We start from the raw sequence: 5,389 nt of genomic DNA on the forward strand, positions 1-5,389 counted from the left end.
CTCTCCCATTTCTCCTTCCAAACCATCAGTTGTTTCCTTAACCTCACCCTCTCCTGATGCCTGAACCACACCTGGTCCATTATCTGTTGTTTCAGCCAAGCTGTTTAATGCATCCCCAGATGAACCATCTCCAGTTTCGTCTGTCAATCTATTTCCTGTCTCTCCACTTATGCTTGTTCCTGTCTCTCCACTATCACCTGTTAATTTTTCTGTAGTAAGGTTATCACCAACTTCTCCATTTATCCTCTGACTTTCTTCAATATTCAAATCTACAATAAAAACAGCTACTAATAACCTTTTAGATAGATTATTGAAAAGATTATTCATCATATCATTCTTTTCAAGAATAACTTGCTGCATTTGGATTTATAAATCATTACAAAGAAAATGTACAAACACAGCTACTGTTGGCATTTATAGACCTGTGCAGGTCAACTATGACTAAAATTTGACTGCATCATATTGTTTATGTCCAATAGAGGCTAATAAGGAACTGAAAAGTAACTCTTCCATCAAACTTATTTTGATTAGTGCAATCTGCACCAAAAATCTTTTCCAACTACTTATCCGGAGACTTATAATTTAACATTTTTAATACAAGTCTAAACAAAGTTTTACGAAAACTTATTAGTCCAAATAAAATTTTACTAGTCTGGGGAATCAGTCTTGTGGCTAAATGCGCACTCTGACTAGAAGAGTCTAATCATGTTTGGACATATTTTTTTATGAATTCTGACTGTTATTGTTTAAGATGGGTCCTGCATGTATATTAAAATCTCAAACATTGTAATTTAAACCTAAATGAGTCTAATGCATACATGTATATAACCCAGACATATTGATTTAAACTGGTCACATTTACAGGCCCTTCTAAACATGGAGCTTTTCTAAATGATTGCAATATACATTGTATACAGGTCAAAACAAAGAAAATGACATTTGACACCAGCTCAATTAGAAAATGTAAAGAGTAAAAAAGGAAAATAGCCTTTTGAAAATTAGACAATAATTATAACAAATGTTGTGCACAGCCTTTTCTTCTTTACCAGAATTCATTGAAAACATTTTGATGTAGATTTCCTAGGCAAAACATAGTTCAGTTTCCCGTCTCCCTACATTTACAAATGTACCTCCCCTAAATTGCAATGCCTAACCCTAACAATTTTTAGACATTTGCAGTTAAGCAAAACAAAATTGATTGACCAGCTGCTTCCCCTATTTTAGACTGTCTGGAGACAGGCCACATGTAAATCTTGTTTGGCCTAATAAAATTAAACCAATTAAAGAAATAAGTGAAAAAACATCATAATATTATAATCTATATATATTGAGCATATAGGTTACCTTTGGACACAGAACAGTTTTCCTGATCTCCATTAATCTCTGTTGAAACAGAATCCTGTTTTGTGTTGGTTTCCTGAAAGAAAATAACATACATAATTGATAAACATACATTTTTTTCATTTTTTATATAAATAAGGCCACTAGTTATCTCGTTTGAATTGTTTTACATTGTCATATCAGGGCCTTTTAAAGCTAACTATGCGGTATGGGCTTTGCTCATTGTTGAAGGCGGTACAGTGAATTATAGTTGTAAATGTCTGTGTTATTTTGGTCTCTTGTGGACAGTTGTTATTGGCAATCATACCACATCTTCTTTTTTATATGTTTTATAAAATTGTTGTACATGCGAATGAAATTTTACCGCAGGATAACCTTGCATTTTGGTCTCTTGTGGACAGTTGTCTCATTGGCAATCATACCACATCTTCTTTTTTATAGATGTTTTATAAAATTGTTGTACATGCAAATGAAATTTTACCGCAGGATAACCTTGGATGCATATATTTACATGAAAGAATTGGTGAATTTACAGAAATAGATTGTTCAAAGTCAAGTGAAGCCAAACTTCTACTTACTCTTATTCTTCAATAATCACGTTAATTGATAATAAAACTTACTTTAAATTGTGATGTCAACTTTATTGGGAACTTGTATGATTTTACATAAATGGGGACAACTTTACATCCAAATGAAAATAATCTATGATCACAGTGATTCTATATTTGGAATAAAAGCGTAAATTTCATTTCATATTTTTTCGACTTCGCATAATTTTTTGGCGACTTAGTCATCTTAGTTGTCTTTTTAATGAAAACGGTACAGGTTGTTTAGAATTGTGGACAAAATTGCTCTTCAAAATTTCAATTTGGGAACCTCCAGGGGGGAAATAGTGACAGTTGGCAGATATAAGTAAGACAACCTGTACCGTTTTCTAAAAAGACAACCATAAATGAAAGTGATTGTTGTGTGACGTCAATAGTTGAAGCGGCCAACCGGGACAGAATAGCATTTATTGACGTCACACAACAATCGCTTTCATTATGTTGTCACATATTTTCTATTGGTACTTAAAAAAAATAATACTGGGAACCTTTGCAATGTCAAAGGGCGGACAAATAGAGATAAGGTGTATACTCTGTAATGGTAAGCAGATCCAGTGCCAGTCCAAATAATTAATACGTGCAAGGCTATTTTAATTTTTTCTTGGACGCCTTTCTCCGTCTGTCGGTGGAAGGCATCAAAATTTATAATAGCCATAATTATTTGGACTAATCCAGTAGTGCCCCAAGTAGTCCACTTCTTTTTTTTTATTTATCATGATACCAGGAGCTTTTTGCCTGTCAATTTTTAACTTGAAACTGTGTTGAAACAACATAATGAAATTAGTTTATAATGTACTTTTTTTATGCAGCACCTGTTAATCTTTTGTTTATTTTCTGAATTTCTAATATATGCCGCGCTGGAGTTGTCGCCCTTTAACGATTTCGAAAATACACGCTGTCCGCATTGATTCCACCTGGACGCACAGAAAAGTGTAATCAGACATTCAAATAGACCTTCTTGAAATAATGTGGACTAATTATTAAGCTTAATTTAAGAAAATTATAACACAAAACCTCTATTATGTCCTGGGACAATAGCTCTCCGCTCTCTTCGTCCATCTCCACGCCGCTTCTGGTCGCGGTTTTTTATGCACTTCCGGTTTAAAAATCAAATTTCTTCTTTTCTATGGTTTTAAAGTAATTTTCATTACATGTTGTAATTTCAACTTGTTAATATTTTCTCTGAATTCGCATCTCAAAGTGCGGTAACTCATTTAAATGATGAATGGCTGGCGAATAGCCTCACTTTCGAAATCGAACCAAAACAAAGCGTTTGCTTGCGACCTGCCCTTTAAATCGAAAAAATTATCAAGAGTTACTTCCCCATAATTTGATAATATCATTTTCAAGATTTTTTCTGGGTCTTCACAAATAATATTACTCCCAGATGCTTTTATTAAAGAATTAGTTTGTTCATAAATTTTAAAACATTTTATCAACACTGTTAGCAAATATTTAATAGAAAACTGAATAATTATATACTAAAATTACCACTAAGGACGTATAACTAACATCTAATATACGTCCTTGGTATCATAGGCGGATCCAGGGAGGGAGACCCCCTTTCGCGGGAAAAATTTGGTTGATTATATAGGGAATCATTGAAGCATGACTGGAGCGGGCCCCCCATTAGGTCAGTCACCCCCCCCCCCCCTTTTAGGAAAAGTTCTGGATCCGCCACTGTATAACACAGAACCGTGACAGTCTATACTTGATCATACTTATTATAGAAAGTCCCTGCACAAAGATAAACTGACATGATGGTGTTATACATCATTATTTGTTTCTTCGCTTCTACTTCTACTAGAGTGGGGCGCTCAGTCATATTCGCCGTGGACACAATTTCGCCGTTTTAAGATTTTGAGGTGCAAAAACTTCAAAGGATGGTTGAAATGGAAGAAATATATGCCGGTAAATTATATTTTTTTAACAAATATGATTATTTTTGAAAATGAGACCAACATTCAGCACTTACAGGAATGGACCGAAAAACGGACAACGATTTTCAGCCAATTTCCTGAATGAAGAAAAGATTTCAAAGAAGAATATCTTAGTAATTCTTTGACTGATTGCCCTAAATTTCAGTTTTATACACTTTCAAAATGTCTGCTATTCATTTATAAAGAAATTTATTTAATAGATATTGTTTAAAGCTACAGATATTTGGTTTTAAATAGATGTGTAAAAACGGCGAATATGTGTCCCCCGTTGACAAAACATCAGGAAATATCAAACACACTTTAATCCAAATGTCCGATGATTTTTCTCAAAACAAACACGTTTTCAAGCTAAGAATATTTTGCATTTGAAGTTATCTTCATTTAGAAATATCAGTATACTTCAACAACGCAAAATTCTGAACATATACTGAAGAAAACATGGAAAGATATGGCGAAAATGAGCACCCCACTCTATATATAATGACCGCCTTCAAGTCCTTCGACACGTTGAAGTTTACGTCACTTGTACTGCGCATTGCTTTGTCACGGTGAAGATATATATACGGTGAAATATAACAAATTTGTGATTATAAACAACAACTAAAATTACATAGTGGTAGTGCATATTTTTAATTTATTATTTTAATATTAAGATACGACTATTTACACATGATGAATTGCTGACTGTAGGTGTAGGTTGAGACGGCTACTTTGAACGACTCTATAGAGTCGCTCATCACAACACTCAGGGGAAGGCTGTCAGTCCAGATTTTAATTGTGCGTGAAAAAATGATTGTTGCCTTATTTGTGTTCTGCAGGATGGAATTTGGTATGAGAGTGTGTGCATGTTCCTGGACTGTCTGAGCGGTTGAATTAGTCTGTCTGTTTTTGTGACTGCAATGAGATGATATGTTATTTTATAAAACATGACCAGGCGTGAATCTGTTCTTCTGTGTTCGAGGTCTCTCAAATTTTAATTATCTATCGTGTCACTAACGCTTGAGGTGTTTCTGTGTCGGTTAGTTACGGTGACATATCTAACAGCCCTTCTTTGTACTTTTTCTATTTTGTTAATATCATCAGTATAAGTAAGGGTCCCAAACTGAACAGGCATATTCTAGTGATGGTCTGACTAAGGGTTTAAATGCCTGTTCCTTTACTGAGGTGGAACTGATGTTAATATTCCTTCGAAGGAAACCTTAGAGTGTTCTGTTTGCTTTATTACAGATTTTAAGTCTGATTGAATTGTCACACCTATAGGTATTTTGCACTAGTGTGGATCTAGCCGGCGTTAATATTCATGAGGCTAGCCGTCAATAATATTCATGAGATCAAAACCGCGTTCGATGAAATGTTTTGGGTAGTTATTAGATTGTGACAATAAAATAAATTTTGCTGTTAATATCCATTATGGTTATGCTATTTATAGCAATATAAAGTAATTAGGAAATAGTAAGCCAATAGGTGTCTTCTGCAAGGTCCGCGTCATTTAAAATGAAAGTA

Source organism: Mytilus galloprovincialis, chromosome 10 (assembly GCF_965363235.1).
Source record: "Mytilus galloprovincialis chromosome 10, xbMytGall1.hap1.1, whole genome shotgun sequence".
Classification (NCBI taxonomy): domain Eukaryota; kingdom Metazoa; phylum Mollusca; class Bivalvia; order Mytilida; family Mytilidae; genus Mytilus; species Mytilus galloprovincialis.